At 44.1% G+C, this 17,125-nt stretch overlaps 1 protein-coding gene across 3 annotated transcripts in view; it reads left to right on the top strand.

Moving 5' to 3' along the window:
* The first annotated feature begins 9,911 nt into the window (after window positions 1–9,911).
* LOC114654091 (lysine-specific demethylase 4C-like) overlaps window positions 9,912–17,125 on the top strand; it is a 980,420-nt gene continuing 973,206 nt past the window's right edge. For 2 of the 3 annotated variants that reach the window (XM_051930015.1, XM_051930013.1), the window contains exon 1: window positions 9,912–10,030. The gene's annotated coding sequence lies outside the window, so the exon portion shown is untranslated. Of the gene's footprint in view, window positions 10,031–10,054; window positions 10,207–17,125 lie in introns of those variants that run through there. The other variant, XM_051930014.1, reaches the window with a different exon arrangement.

Raw genomic sequence — 17,125 nt, 5'->3', positions numbered from 1 at the left:
CGGTCACTCCCGCTCCTCAAAATGCTCAGTGGGAGCGACCACTATCAACTGCTCCTGGGGTGCCGGCCAAAACACCCCACGAGGACTCACTGTCCAGCTGCATATCTCTCCACAGAGAGCACATTCGCTCACTCACACACGCACAGGCTTCTCCTTGTTGCTTCCTGCCTTCTTCTACTTCTAACCTCCGTAAGTCTTTTCTTTTTTTCCTCCCTTGCTAGCCACCTCGCGCTTCTATGTATTACGGGGACGTGGATCAGACGTGGCAATTAGCAGCTCCTGGGAACAATTACGGATGCGGACGACTCCTTACCTGTGCACTTAAGCAAGGATCGCCCGCATCACGAATTCCCTGGGAACTGATCTGCCACACTACCACACCCCCTTTCTAAGCCGTGAAAGAATTGATTATTTATTTAAAAAGTGGTCTTTTTGACATGAGCTGTGGACCTGCTACACCACAGACCAAAAGTGACGTCATCAAGGGTGACGGAAAATGGAAGTGACATCATCAAAGGTGTTAGGAAAAAAACGGAAGTGACGTCATCAAAGGTGCCGGAACCCTGTGGGATTTCCCGAGAATGGTCTGCACAGGATCGAGAAAAACAGTTAGTTCACCCCACTGCCCCCTGGTTGGACGTGGAATTGCCATTATTCAGGCCCTTTAGTTGACACCTACTCTCACGTGTGTGACAACAGTAATACATTTTGTTTCTGTTGTTCTTTTGACAGAAACCCTGCCTTCTCCCTTTTCATAATTTTATCTCCTGATCCCCTTCCAACCCTTGCTACATATACTGTAACAAAAGAGTAGAAAAGTCACCAAAGCTTTGGGGTGCCATCTCGGTACACCATTTAATGCATAGAAGGGAATACAAAAAAAGTGTCAATTATTAGAGCAAAGTTGCAAAATTAAATGGTGGTTCTCCTGGTAAAGAGTTGTTCTTGAGAGGGTCTGCCCTTCTTTAGATATGGTCTGTAAGTGATTGCCCCCTTCCAGTTGAGGGCCTTCTTAAAAACAACAAGAACCAGAAGGGACACAGCTTCCTATAGAATGGTAGAAATGACCTCATAGTCAATCAGAATTTTCCTCCACAGCTCTACAGGGAAACAGGGAAAGACAGAGTAATAATTGGACAACACACTTGTCAAGGTTTGGGGTTTCCGGCCCTGTATACTGTAAAGTTTCAGAAAAAAACTGTCAGATTTGCTGACTACTTGTCATAAAACACAAGCGACCATCCCTTCGCAGAGGGGAACTTAAATAACGAGGGACTGGAAACTGGTGAGTGGAATGCTGGGAGGAACCGAGGTGTCTAGTGGGTCATGACATCATCAGGGAGAGACCAGAGGAAGGGATGGAATGTGGAAGTGACAGCAGGTGGTTGTTTAGAGTCTGGGAAGCGTTAAGGTGGTGGCGTTGCTTCAGCCTTTCTGTGGGAACAAGAGAAAGAAAGGTTAGTACCCCGTCATGATGCTGTATGCTGCTCATCGGGTCTTTTCGCGGCTCCCCAAGCGCACGTGCATCACATTAAACCCCCCACCCCGCCCCCGCACAAAGCCCAGACATGTCAGGTCGGGCGGCCCGAACCGAGAGGTCATGAACCCGGGAGAGAGTGTCAGCATTGGCTTGCAGGTTACCTCGACGATAAGTGACGGCAAACTTGTAGGGCTGAAAGTCCAAAAACCACCTGGTGACTTGGGGGTTTGACTCCTTGTGTACAGCCATCCACTGGAGAGCAGCGTGGTCCGTCACCAGGGTAAACTCCCCACCCAGCAGGTAGTACCTCAGATGTATTACCGCCCACTTGATGGCCAAAGCTTCCTGCTCCACCGCAGCGTATCTGGTCTCCCGATCCAACAGTTTTGGCTCAGGTAACTCACGGGGTGTTCGACACCGTCGATGCTCTGGCTCAGCATGGCGCCTAGACCTGTGTCCAAAGCATCGGTCTGAAGGATAAAAGGGAGAGAAAAATCAGGAGTTCTTAATATTGGTGACGTGGTCAGGGCCATCTTTAGGTCACTGAATGCCTGTTCCGTTAGGTGATCCCATACCACATACAAAGGGGCCCGTTTCTTTGTCAAATTTGTCAAGGGTGCTGCTCTCTCAGAGAAACGAGGTACAAACCGGCGGTAGTAGCTCGCTAACCCCAAGAAGGCCTGCACCTGTTTCTTGGTTCTTGGACGGGGCCATTCCAGGATGTCTTTAACTTTAGTGCATTGTGGTTTCACCAATCCTCCGCCTACCAGGTAGCCCAAATATTTGGCTTCGTTCAACCCAAAGAAACTTTTGCGGGGATTGATACGGAGGCCGGCTTTCGCTAGAGTTAAGAGGACGGCGTAAACCTGCAAAATATGTTCCTCCCAGGTGCCAGAATAGATGACAATGTCATCCAGGTAGGCGGCACAGTAGGACCGGCAGGCCTTTAGCACTCTATCTAGCAGACGCTGGAAGGTCACTGGGGCTCTGTGCAGCCCAAATGGGAGGACCTTATTTTGCCAATGCCCGCTAGGGGTGCTGAAGGCTGTTTTCTCTTTAGCGGATGCCGTTAAGGGAATTTCCCAGTATCCCTTAGTCATGTCAAGTGTAGTCAAGTAATGAGCCGTACCCAGGCGTTCGATGAGCTTGTCTATGCAGGGCATAGGGTAGGCATCAAATTTGGAGACCTGATTAAAGTGTCTAAAGTCATTGCAGAATCTCAATGAGCCATCTGGCTTAGAAACGAGGATGATGGGACTGGACCAGGGGCTGTGACTTTCTTCGATCACGTATAGATCGAGCATTTTCTAGACTTACAGCTCCACCTCAGCCTGTTTTGCTTCCGGGAATCTATAAGGGCGTTCCCTCACCACCACCCCCGGGTATGTCACTATATCGTGCTCAATCAGCGAGGTGCGTTGTGGTGTCTCGCTGACTACCCCGTCTCTGGGGGGCCATCAAATGGGGACCGAGGTTAAGGGTTATTTTGTCTGAGAAAAGGGAGAGGGTGTTTCCTGGATGAGGGCAGTCCTCCCGATCCCTCCAAGGTTTCAGCAAGTTCACATGATATATCCTCTCACTCGGTTGACGATTTGGTTGTTTCACCAGATAGTCTACGAGTCCTTTTCTCTCTTTTACCTTGTATGGGCCCAGCCAATGGGCTAGCAATATGGAGTGGGAAGTAGGCACAAGTACCATCACACGATTCCCCGGCTGAAACTCCCAGAGGGTGGTGTTTCGATTGTAATTACGCGCCTGCGCAGCTTGAGCTTTCGACATGTGTTCTTTTAACAGAGGTCAAATTTTTTCTAACTGTTCGCGCAGTTGCGCAACGTATTCCAAAATGTTGGTGGAGGGAAGCGCCTCCCCTTCCCAACCTTCTTTGACAATATCCAATATACCCCTGGGTTGGCGGCCATACAATAACTCAAACGGGGAAAAACCCGTAGAGGCTTGAGGTACCTCCCAATAAGCAAAAAGGACAAGAGGTAAAAGTTGATCCCAGTTCTGAACGTCTGCGTCGACTACCTTGCGGAGCATCTGTTTCAAGGTTTGGTTAAATCTTTCCACTAACCCGTCCGTCTGAGGATGATAAACAGACGTTTTCAGATGCTTAATACAGAGTAACTTGGTAACTTCCCTGAACGTATCCGAAGTAAAAGGTGTACCTTGGTCTGTGAGGACTTCTTTCGGTATACCTACTTGGGAGAAAAGGGCTACCAATTCCTGTGTGGCATTCTTTGTATTAGCAGAACGCAATGGAACCGCCTCTGGGTACCGTGTCGCGTAATCCACCATGTCTAAAATGTACTTATAGCCACGTGTTGAAGGCATCAGGGGTCCTACAAGATCGACTCCGATCCTCTCAAAAGGGATATCAATAAGGGAAATTGGAACTAGAGGAGCATGGTCCCTCCTAGGTATCAGACGTAACTGGCAATCCGGACAGGACTGACAGAAACGATGGACCTCCTCATTAATTCTGGGCCAGTAAAACCGGAGTTTTATTCTCTCCAGCGTTTTTCGGCCCCGAGATGGGCGCCTAGGAGGTGGGCGTGTGCCAGTTCACAAACCTCCCGCCGGTAGGTTCGGGGCACCAGCAACAACTTCCGTACCTCGCCCTTGTGATCAGCGACTCGGTACAACAGATCATTGTCTAGGATGAAGTAGGGTCCCGGTGGTATGGGAGCAAGCGGCGTATTGCCGTCAACTGAAACGATAGCATTCAGGGCGAACTTTAGAGAGTCATCATTCCATTGCTTTCGTTTAAATGACGCTGGTGTGGACTTAAACTGGTTGTCCATGCGGCTTAAAGGATCCAGAGGAGCTGGAGGGTTGACGCTGACCTGCCCGGGTTGTACTTCCGGGTCAAGGTCCGTCACCAAAATTTCTTCCCCCCCGGACTCTGCGTCATCAACAGTCGCCGAAGTGCACGGCGTGGGAGCCGCGGGGACAGTGCCTTGTCCGTCCATAACTAGACCCAACCCGGCGGTAGGAGTGGTGAGATTCTTACCGCATTTGTTTTTAGACCAGTCTTGTCCCAAAATAACTGAAAAGGGTGGTTCGGGTAGCACGGCCACCCGGAGCCGTCTCGGATCACCCTTCCATGTAATGAAACAGTTAGCGGACCTATATGACTTAGTCTTTCCATTCACACAAGTAACCCTCACATGCTGGGGTACCCACTGTCGTTGTAATATAAAATGGCGAGCATAAATGGTAATGTTACTCCCAGAATCAAACAATGCCACCACAGAGTGCCCATTAATTAGCACCACTCCCGTATTCGGGACAGCCAGGGGATTAGACAAAGCACAATACCTCTCTCCTTTGGCCCAGGTGCAGTCCATCGGCTCCACGTTCTGCGGACAGGCTGGCAGGGTGTGCACGACTTCACCACACTTGAAACAGCGCGGCAAGCTGGGGCTCTCTCTTTCTGCTTACCTGGAGTCTCCGGACTGCAACGGAAGGGCTCAGGAGTAGCGACGCATCCCTGTTGTGCACTACGAGCAGACCTCTCCGTTGCCCTGACACGCCAGTTGACGCTCCAAAACGTCCAAGAGACTTTTCATGTCTGTAAAGGGGTGTCGTTGGACCTGCTGGGTGAGATAATCTGGCATACCATTTATAAAGCCTTCACAGGCTACTTGCTTAACAATATGCCGAGCCTGGTTTACATCTGGCCTCAGCTAGCGTCCCATTTTGCCCCAAAACTCGAAACCCTGGGCTCGGCCCAGGCAATCAGGGTCATACCTCCACTGCCTCCATTCACTCGCCTGCTGGTCCGATGTGATGCTGTAGCGATTCAGAATCTTGGCTTTGAGGAGGTCATACTGAGCGACTTCCTCGACGGGGAGGTCGTGATAGGCCTTCTGCACGGTCCCTTTCAGGTACGGTGCCAGTATGGACGCCCACTCCGCGTGCGGCCACTGATTTCGAGAGGCAGTCCTCTCGAATGTAGAGAGGTACGCCTCGATATCATTCGCATCTGTTAGCAGTACTATGGGTGGAGGCGGAGGCCGCATGGGCACCGGTCTAGCAGCTTCGGCTGCCGCGAGCCAGACCTCGGTCTCCGCGAGCTCTTGCTTCGTGGCGGCTTGCTCCAGCTGAAGGACCTGAAGCTGGCCCGCCAGACTAGTCAGGACTGAGTTGAGGTCCTGTCTTCTCATTATTTGGACAAAAATATATCCTGCTGGCTACGCCACTGTAATAATTGGACAACACACTTGTCAAGGTTTGAGGTTTCCGACCCCATATACTGTGAAGTTTCAGAAAAAAAACTGTCAGATTTGCTGACTACCTGTCATAAAACACAAGCGACCATCCCTTCACAGAGGGGAACTTAAATGACGAGGGACCGGAAACTGGTGAGTGGAATGCTGGGAAGAACCCAGGTGTCTTGTGGGTCATGACATCATCAGGGTGAGACCAGAGGAAGGAATGGAATGCAGAAGTGACAGTGGGTGGTTGTTTAGAGTCTGGGAAGCGTTAAGGTGGTGGCGTTGCTTCAGCTTTTCTGCGGGAACAAGAGAAAGAAAGGTTAGTACCCCGTCTGCATCCCCTGGCATGATGCTGTATGCTGCTTGTCGGGTCTTTTCGCGGCTCCCCAAGCGCGCATGCATGACAACAGTTACTGACTGTGTTTTTCACATCCGTCCCCTTCATATTTACTTTTTTGGAGGCACTGAGATGCTCTCCAAGCTTGCATGTTGGACAAGGCCCCCAAGCATCTACCTCTGGCGCAAATCTGTTGGATATAAATAACCTGTCTGTGAGTTCATAGATCTGGAGCAGGTTGTCAGAATTAGTGTGGAAGGTGACCTTGCGATGAACCAAAGTGCATTTGTGTGGCTGAAGGTCGAGGACTCTGCAGATCACTTTAGAATTGGACTCATCGTCTGTGGTCATCCACTCTTAAAGTGTGTGGTCCTTCACAAAGCTAAACTCAAGACCCAAAAAGTAGTATTGTAGTTGGGTTACAGTCCATCTGATTGCTACGGTCTCCTGCTCCACTGCTGCATATCTGGTTTTCTGGTTCAGCAGTTTCCATCTCAGATCCATAGTAGGATGCTCAGCACTATCAATGATCTGATACCCATGCTAGGGTCAGAAGCATCAGTCTGGAGAAGAAATGGATAAGAGAAATCACGAGAAGTTAATACAGACCAATAATCAGGGCCAAGTTTAAGACTTGGAATGTTTTTTCAGTACTACTGGTCCACATCACAGTGTTGCGTCTTTTCTGCATTAATTCAATCAGAAGAGCTGCCTTTTTGAAGAAGCAGGTGAAGAGCCAATGTTAGTAGATTGTTAACCCTGGAAACATCTGTACTTGACTCTTATTTTGCAGATGAGGGCCAGTCATGAACAACATTGTCCTAGTGTATAACCTGGGTACTTAGCCTCAAGCAGTACTGAGTACTTAGCCTTAAGTAGAAAAATATTTTGTGGGATTAATACACAAACTGACTTGAGGTATGGATTGTAGCACTGTTAACACATGTATCACGCATTCTTCACAGAACCTGGAATAGATGGTTACATTGACCAGGTAGGCAGCACTATAGGGATTTTGGGGACATTGCACTCTTTCTAGTAGATGTTGCAAATTCTCCTTTGGACCTGTGTAACCCAAAAGAAAGGACACAATACTGCTAATGTCCACTGATAAACACAGTCTGCTGCTTAGTTGTAGGCATTAGGAAATTTGCTAACACCCTTTGGTCATGTTGAGTGAAAATTAACATGTGAGCATTACCAAGCCATTCAAGGCGGTCATGCATTAGGTGCATGTTGAATCTCAAGATCTGGTTCAAATGATGAAAGTCATTACAATACTGCCAGGTTTCATCTGCCATATGGACTCATACAATAAGACTGAACCAGGAGCTGTTATTCCCTTCAATAACCTCAAGGTCCAACATCCTCTTGATTTCGAGTTCTACTTTTGTTTATTTATGGGGATGACACAATGACTTCTGTTCCATAATTATATGATGGGAGATCACGTTTGTTAAGCCCAGGTTGGTATCTACTATAAACAATCTCCTAGCAATCCTTTTCCTCTCACATTCTAAATGTATGCAAATTACATTTATTGGTAACTACTGCTGTGAAAGAGTCTAGCTGCTCACATCCAGACAATGGAAAATGTTGTTCTGGAAAAAAGATTAAAGCAGTGCAGCATACTAATACAGCAAGTAGCATTATCCCTGACAGTGCCTGGACCCTGATTCCCACCAAGGTTGTCCACTATACTAGAGCATGTACGTACTGACTTTGTCTCTGGTTTTCCTGACACTGTTCAAAAACTATCAGAGTGATTATGTCTGGGCGTACCCTACCATACACTGTAATGTGAACTAGGGCCTGTTCACACAATGCCTTAACATTTCATAGCTCATATTTTGAGAATTTCTCCTTGGGATTAATAAAGTTTATCTATTCCAATCTAACATTTGATTGCTGAACAGTGAGTTTCAAAAAGACTATGGGATCGCTGAAGATGAAGCTCTCCCATATACATATAAACGTGCCTTGCCACCCTGCACTAAAATGTTATAAAATGTACAACATATTTATAGACTATAATTGAGCATTTAACACAATAAACCCCCCAAGCTCATCACCAGGCTCAGGGACTTGTGTCTAAACACTTCACTGTGCAGCTGGGTTTTTAACTTCTTAACAGGCAGACCCCAGGTGGTTCGAGAGGGTAGTTATACTTCATCATCCCTCACCCTCAACACAGGGTCTCCACAGTACCATGTCTGAGCCCTCTGCTATACTCCCTCTATAGGTGTGACTGCTTGGCTTAACATGACTCAAATATCACTATCAAGTTTCCTGATGACACAGCTGTTAGGGGCCTGATCTCTAACATCAATGAACAGGAATATCTGGATGGAGAGGAGAGTCTGTCACACTGTTGTCCAGACAACAGTCTTCTTCTTAATGTCAGCAAAACATAGGAGCTGATTGTGGACTTTGGAAGAAAATAACAGAGACATAACCATTCCGTCAATATTAATAACACTCTGGTGGAGAGGGTCAATAATTTCAGATAATTCAGTGTCCACATGACAGAGGACCAGACCTTGTCTAACAGTGATACTTTGGCAAAGAAGGCACAACAATGTCTTTATCAACTGAGATGCCTCATGGATTTTAAGCTACTCTCCCATATGCTAAAGCATTTCTATAAATACACCATCAAATATATCCTGTCAGGGAACATTTTCACCTGATTTGTAAACAGCATGCAGAAGGACCTCATGGCTTTTCAAAGAGTGATACTGTCAGCAGAAAACATCACTGGTTGTGTACTCTAACTTCCAAGACATCTATAGCAAGCAATGTTGGACCAGGGCAAAGAAAATGATCAGAAATGCCAGCTATACTAACAATGGCCTTTTCTCTGTGCTGCTTGAAGACCAGCTCAGAGAGACTGAGGAGGAATGTTGTTCCACAGTCCATCTGCACCCTAAACAAGGACAATACCTATACCTACACCATGCCCTATTGTTAATTCTACTGTATTTAGGTATGCATTCAGTAGCTGTGCTATCTGTTGTAAATGGCTTGTAAATGGCTGCATTAATGTTTGTGGTACACCATGCAATAAATATGTCCCTGTTATACAGTATGCCATTTGGTATGGAGTTTGTATAAGCAGTGTTAATGTTTGTGACACACCTTCTATTGGAATGACAAACGCAGTGCATTTTATGACTAGAAAACGATGTGATGTGTCATCTTTTGGAATGACAGAGGCATAGCAATCAGATAGACACAAAGACAGTTATCCTTTTATTAAGGTGGATCATATATACTTTAATAACATTAACATAATGCTGCAATGTATTATTTATATTTATTATATATATTATATACTGTATATTTTATATATTATAATAATTGAGTTAAATATTTACTATTTATTGCCTTTTAAAATTTTTCTAGTGCACATTCTTGGAGTTTAGCAACTAAGCATTTTACTACATATTGTATAGTGTGTACTTATTGTTCATATAGTTTTTCACACTAGCTTTACACCTGTGTTATTGGTTTACCATTTATTTAAAATGCTTTACTTTATTAAACTGACAGTCTTTTCAGTGCTTTCTGAAAAGCTCTTTCCATGCTAACTTAAACTATCAGAGTCTGAAAAGGAGTAGAGCATGTTTACTTGCAATATTTCCTTTAACAATCCAACTCTTTATAGAATATTTGTTAACTAACCATAAATAAATAAAAACGTGCCCAAAAATTAAATCACTAATTAGAAAATTTTTGCAAGCTTTTATAATGCACCTGCTTTATTTACTCGGTACTGCCTCAAAGTAATGCATGCAGCACAGGTAACATTTATTACTATGTCGCCGTCTTTAGGTGGCGCGAGTGGGAGACATGCGCACTGTGTTTTGGGGCTTCAGCTGTTGCAGGAGTTACTGCTGGTGGGAGGGAAGGAAGGAGCAAGCTGTCACTATACCAAGAATTTTAACTACAGGCAGAGAAAGCATCAAACGGAAACAGGATCGGGAATAGCAGGTAAGTGAAACGAAAGAGTCGCAGGAGTGGAGGGGGAGCGCGTCGATGTTCAGTACCACTGGAATAGTTTGCACGAAATGAAGTAGATGGCGAAAAACTCGTTTTAGTGTGTTTTGATAAAGAGCAGGCGTTGTTGCAACTTGATGTCAGCACGGCGATCTTAGTCACTTGCATAGGTAGGTTCATTTATCTGGCCTTTTCTGTGTACGTATTTGTATTTACAGGGTAAGCAAGTGTTTGCTCGTGATCCGTGCTTGTTTTGTTTACTAGTAGTATGTGCGTGAAGAGGGAAGGAAGGGGTATCAGGAAGATGTAGTTTTCCACCACAGCACGCAGGTTGCTTGTCTATTTGTGCAGCGGATCGGCCATGTCGCAATGCTTTGGAAAACTTAGGAGTATGCACTACTAGACGCAGGCTGAGGAAGGAGAAGGACTGCTGACTTGGTGGCGCATGTTAATGATGACACGCGCAGCCGAGCAGGGCCACGGGCACGAGCGCGAGCGCGCGTCCGTTTTTCAACGCACTCTTCTTCATGCCCTTCGCTTTATTCTTTATATCAAGTTCCCTTTTTCATGGAGGTGTTAGTGTCTTCGTGAGTTCTTGGTCTTTAAAAGACCGTGCAAGTGCAATGGATGTGCAAAATTTGTATTCAGGATATTAAGTGTTTATTATATTACTTTTAGGCTAGGTATTAAAGTTTGGTGCATAAACAAGTGGGCCGTATATGTGAGGTTTGGATCGATTAATATGTAGGAAGTCTGTGACTTAGTCATATTTATTCACAAAATGATATGCGTATATGATTGCTCCTGTGAACTTTGGCAACTAATTTTACAGTTACAGTAAGGCTGTTGTATCTTCATCATCTCTTTGTCTCTCTCGTTATTCTGGTCATAGTCAGTGCAATGGTTGTAATCTTTCTTAAAATATGGGTCCATTTCTACAGCTCACGAAATAACCACACAGAATCGGGGAATCGGAGTGAACATTCCTTAGTAATGAGTGATGAGTTCAGCATGTACAGATTGTTTGTCTGAAAGAAAGTTCTGTCATGCGATACCATGAAGTTCTTGGGTTGTGGCTTCTCGTGATACAATTACTGAAATAATGATGTGGAATAAAAAAAAATACATAAAGTTAATATATTATCTACAGTCTTTAGATCAGGGGTTTCCAGCCTTAGCAGGGATGCTAGATGGCATTTCAAGTGGTGCGACGAAAAGAAAGGCTGCTTTGTGATTTTCTAAAATTGAGTGAATTATGTTGTCCAAGTTTTCGTGATGTAATCAGTGTCTTGCTGTGTGCTGTCATTTGTAGTTGATTAGTCAGTGCTGCTGTTTAATGATAAGAAAAGAATCCAGCATTGTGCGCGCAATTGTCACCTGTGAATGAGCCGCATAAATGCGCGCTCTTGTGGGTTCCTTGCTGCGGGCGGAGCTTTCGTAAAGTTGGATAACTTTTTTAATACAATGAAGTTTGGACCTTCCAATGATCCGTAGAAAAGGCTGCGTTCTGGTGCAAGCCCTGATTGTGAAACTTCACTGATTTTAGAGGTTTGATTGACATAAGAGGGTCTAAATTGGATGCAACATCAGCTGCTTACACTCGGCCCATCTTACCTGCTGGTGGTCTGAGACTGGTTTAATTGCAGCCTGCAGCACCTATGAGATAAGTCGGGTAATGCGCACAATGTAAGTGTTGAAACACCCTTTGAGTCGGATAACCCTTCCAAAACCCTATTCTTAACCATAGTGTAATGCGATGGGCTTTTCATGAATGATGTTGAGGGTGTTTCATGATGTTGGGGCGTTACATGACTGACCTCATAGGTACTGCTGTTAGTAGTTTCACTCTGTTGGGTGGTCCTGGCAGTAGAACAGCAGTTTTAACTGTGTGACACATGAGTTTTTGAAGTGCAGAGCAGGTGATATCGGGGGACATACTTTGTCGGTAGTGCTTCATTTCTTTGTGGTGCATCGGTACTTGTTGCTTCACAGGAGTCTGCAATCCCCCAAACCCCTGGATCGTTGATTGTGTGTCATTTTCTCATGGTGATTGATGCTTAGTGGGATACCCCATCCCAGTGGGAACCACTGCTGTAGATTATAAGACGTAATGGACAGTAGTGTATGTGCATTGTTGTGCAATAATGAAAAGATTGCCCTATTAGTTTAAATTCCCTAATAATTTGGTCAGTGAGTATAGCTTTAGCTATTGTGATAAAATAATACTTGGTGGTAAGTCATCTTAGTGGGCCCCATCATCCAATCCCATGGTTTCTCATATCAGTACTATGCTGTTGATACCCAGTTGTACCTCTCATTCCCTCCTGAGGTCAATAACATTGTATTTGCTATAGTCTCTGCATATTTTACTGATATTTGAACCTGGATTAAAGACCACCATCTACAGCCAAACCTGTCAGAGATGGAGCTTTTTGTTGATCCAGCCAGCATACTGAACTTCACATTTCTGAATAACCTGACACATTGTCACTAACACCTGGCAAGTCAATATGTAATTTTGTGGTAGTAATTGATGAGCAGCTATCTTTCTCTGACCACATTTCAACAGTTTCTTGCTCATGCAGATTCACTCTGTATAAATGTCTGCAAAATCAGACCTTATCTGACTGAATATACAGCACAACTTCTGATCAAGGCATTGGTCTTGTCACATTTGGATTACTGCAACTCACTACTAGCTGGAGGACCTGCATGTGGTGTCAAGCCACTGCAGATGGTCCGAAATGCAGAAGACAGTGTTTTATGTAACCAGCCAAAATGGGCACATATCAGTCTACTTTTCAGGTAGCTACATTGGCTTCCTGTAGCAGCACACATTAAGTTCATATCCTTGATAGTTGCCTACAGAGTAGTAAATGGGTCCTCAGCTATTTATATGGAGACACTGGTTAGGTGCTATGGTGCTTCTTGCCAACTCAGGTCTGCCAGTTAACAGCATCTGGTGATGCTACCTCTGTTCAAAACAGTCCCTAGAATGATGGTACTTGATTGTGTTGACCTCCTTTATAAGTCGCTGTGGATAAAAGTGTCTACTAAGCAAGTGAGTGTAAATTTAAGCTTATTAAGATGTACTAGTGGGTGTAGCAGACTGTGGTAGTAAATAACGTGTGTCAATGAAAGGATAGGTAATGGGTTAAGAGTCATTTACAAGTGTAATTGTCTGGATGTCCTAGATCTTACACTGTGGTATTGTTTGCTGAATGTCAGGTGTGTGTAGAGACAGTGTTGGGGGCTGGTAGGGTCTTTGATGTTGCATTTGATTTGATGGATTTTGATGTACGTTATTAATTCCTGAAGGTAAATTGACTTTTCATCTGACCTTTGGGGATTAGAGCACAGGGTCATCCATTGGACAGCACCCCTGGAGAAGTTTTCAGGTTAAAGGCCTTGCTCAAGGTAGTAACGGAGTAGAATCCCTTCTAGCAGTAACGGGATGCTTTACTGTGGACCCTTATGAAGTATATACAGTGGTACCTCGGATCACGAACGTCTCGGAACACATACAAATCGGTTTACGACCAAAAAGTTCGCCAAACTTTTGCATCTGTTCACGACCACACACTCGGTATACGAACAAGCCAGTTTCCCTTTCGGTTTGTACGTGTTCAGTCTCTCCCTGTGCATTTCCTGTGCAGCGAGCGAGAGAGAGAGCGCGACACACACACACAGGCAGCGCAAGAGAGAGACACACACACACACAGGCAGCGCGAGAGAGAGACACACACACACACACACACACACACAGGCAGCGCGAGAGAGAGACACACACAGGCAGCACGAGAGAGACACACACACAGGCAGCACGAGAGAGAGACACACACACACACACAGGCAGCGCGAGAGAGAGACACACACACACACAGGCAGCACGAGAGAGACACACACACACACACACACACAGGCAGCACGAGAGAGACACACACACACACAAACAGGCAGCACAAGAGAGACACACACACACACACACAGGCAGCACAAGAGAGAGACACACACACAGAGGCAGCGAGAGAGAGAGAGAGACACACACACAGGCAGCGCGAGAGAGAGAGAGAGACACACACACACAGGCAGCACGAGAGAGAGAGAGACACACACACAGGCAGCGCGAGAGAGAGAGGTGGACGCATAAGACAGAGAAGGCAGTTTAAGAATGCACTGGGCTTGTTTTTGTTTTCACTTCTGTTTACAGCGATTGGTTTGTAGCGTGCATTGTTGCAATGTTACTTTCTTGGTGGTTTATTAAATTATGGATTTTTTCAAATGTTCATTTTTTTCCCTGTGTTTAAAACTCATTAAAAAAGTGTTTTTAGCCAGCGGTTGGTAGCGCTATAGCGCAAACTATTGCAGTGTTAGTTTTCTATGTTGTTCAAGGTTTTCTCAGTGTTATTCAATGTTTTTAGTTTACTATTACACTCTGCATTCTATGGTTTAATTAACTATATTTGTGCTTAAAAACTTAAAAAAAAAATATATTTACATACAGTTCGTATGGTCTGGAACAGAATAATTGTATCTACATACAATCCTATGGGGGAAATTACTTCAGTTCACGACCAAATCGGGTTACGACCAGAGTTTTGGAACGAATTATGGTTGTGAACCAAGGTTCCACTGTATTTTACAGTTTGTCTTCACTACTTGCTGGCTGCAATTCAGTTTTCTCAGTCTTCTTAAGAAATACAGTTGTAGATTCTTTACCAAGTGGAATCTTGGTCTGTCAATGATGTAGTGGGTTTGGACATTTGTCATGTAATTGACCAACTGGCAATTATGGCTTTAATACGTTATAACGATAATAAAAATGATAATAATATATTTTATTTATATAGTACATTTCCCATGCTCAAGGCATTTATTTAAACAGCAAGGTATATGTAATGTTGGATACAAATATTTCTGAACTTTACACTAAATGGATAAATACAGAATTTAGAAAGCATTAAATAGAATAAAAGAAAAAAAATAGCCAGAGTAAAATACTAAGTTCAATACTAAAAGAAATGCCTGAAACAAATAACATTTGTGATATAATGCACATACCTCTGTGTCCAGATGCTCAGGAGAACTTGTAAGCTAAAAGAAGCATCAGAATATTAGGTTACATTAAAATCTTTCCTGAACAGATGAGTTTGAAGTTTTTTTTTTAAAAGAATGAATGGAATCAGCTGATCTAATTAGTTTTGGGAGATCTGGGTGCTATACAGCTGAAACCCCTGTCACCCATAGAGTTCAGGTTAGTGTGAGGCACAACAAGATTCCCAGGTTCGGAGGATGTTAGTGGGTGAAAAGGAGCATAGCAATGGAGAAAGTCACTGATATAGTCTGGTGCAAGTACATATAAAGCTTTGTAGGTTATTAATAGAATTTTAAATAAAGTCCTGCAAGGCACAGGAAGCCAGTGGAGGTAAAGCAGGATGGGTGTTATGTGCGCACTGTTTCTTACTCCTGTAAGGATTCTTGCAGCAGAGTTTTGAATCAACTGGAGCTGTGATATAAGACTAGAAGGGGCACCTGCCAGTAGGGAGTTACACTATTCAATTCAGGATGTGATAAAATCATGGACAAGTTTCTCAGCATTAGAAAAGGTGAGGAGTGAGCGCACATGGGATATGTTTCTTAATGTGGTTTATGTGGGTGGAATAAGAAAGGGAGGAATCAAAAATGACGTGATCAGAGAGTTCCACATCACTGCTGTAAGTGTTGCCGACAGATAAGCCAGATGTACAGATCAGGTCCAATATATGACCACCAGAGTGGGTAGGAAAATCAACATGTTGCACCAAGTCAACACAGTTCAGTAAGAACAGGAATTTATTCCTAAATTTACATGTAGGAGTGTCTGTATAGATGTTGAAATCGCCAAGAAATATGACTCTTTGGGAAAAGAAACTTAAGTGGGTTAATATTTTAGTCAGATCAGATAAGAAAGACACATTGTACTTTGGGGGAAGGATAAACAACAGTAAGTAAGAAAACCAGATTTCATTATTAGTTTAAGAGCCAGACACTCAAAAGACAATGAACAGTCAAATGGGATTCTTTTGATGTTTATCTCCAATCTAGCAATTACTGCGACCACTCCACCTTGTCTTGTGCTGTGAGCCTCTAAGAAGTAAACATATTTGGATGGTGTCACTTCAATGAAACACGTAAAGTCGTTCAGTTTTTGCCAGGTTTCTGTTAAGCATATCACATCAAGCTTGGAATCGGTAATGAATTCTGATAGCACAAGTGCTTTGCCATTAAGAAATCTTGAGTTAAACAGTGTAGTACTAGCTAATATTGTACACAGGTCCATAGCCAGAAGTTTATTTTAGCATATTGAAAATTTAATGGTGATCCTCTTCCTTCTGGGGCATTTTAAGTGTGTTTTGGGACTATACAGAATATATTTTTGAACTTTGAGATTGAAGCACATTTTTCCTAGTGTGGGCTGAATCCAGCCACTCAAGTGGAAGTTGGAAGCTGGAAGTGGAAGCCTTTTGTTGCATCTTCTCTGGGCAATTCTGGTGTGCATTGCTGAGTGGCTTTGAAAGCTTCACACTACCTTGTCTTGGTTACTTTTGTTACACCTGTATTTGCCTCCTTGCATTGGTTACCTGTGAGTTTTAGGACAGATTTTGTGTCTATTATGAGTAAAGCTTTACATGGATTAACCCTAAAGTATTTTAACGATATCTTGAATCTTTATGAGACTGCAATGTATTTCTGATCATTTGATTAGGTCTTACAGTAATCCCTCCTCCATCGCGGGGGTTGCGTTCCAGAGCCACCCGCGAAATAAGAAAATCCGCAAAGTAGAAACCATATGTTTATATGGTTATTTTTATATTGTCATGCTTGGGTCACAGATTTGCGCAGAAACACAGGAGGTTGTAGAGAGACAGGAACGTTATTCAAACACTGCAAACAAACATTTGTCTCTTTTTCAAAAGTTTAAACTGTGCTCCATGACAAGACAGAGAGGACAGTTCCGTCTCACAATTAAAAGAATGCAAACATATCTTCCTTTTCAAAGGAGTGCGTGTCAGGAGCAGTGACTGTCACAGAGATAGAGAGAAAAGCAAA

This window comes from Erpetoichthys calabaricus, chromosome 7 (genome assembly GCF_900747795.2).
Source record: "Erpetoichthys calabaricus chromosome 7, fErpCal1.3, whole genome shotgun sequence".
Classification (NCBI taxonomy): Eukaryota; Metazoa; Chordata; class Cladistia; order Polypteriformes; family Polypteridae; genus Erpetoichthys; species Erpetoichthys calabaricus.
This window is presented reverse-complemented; position numbering and strand designations above follow the sequence as displayed.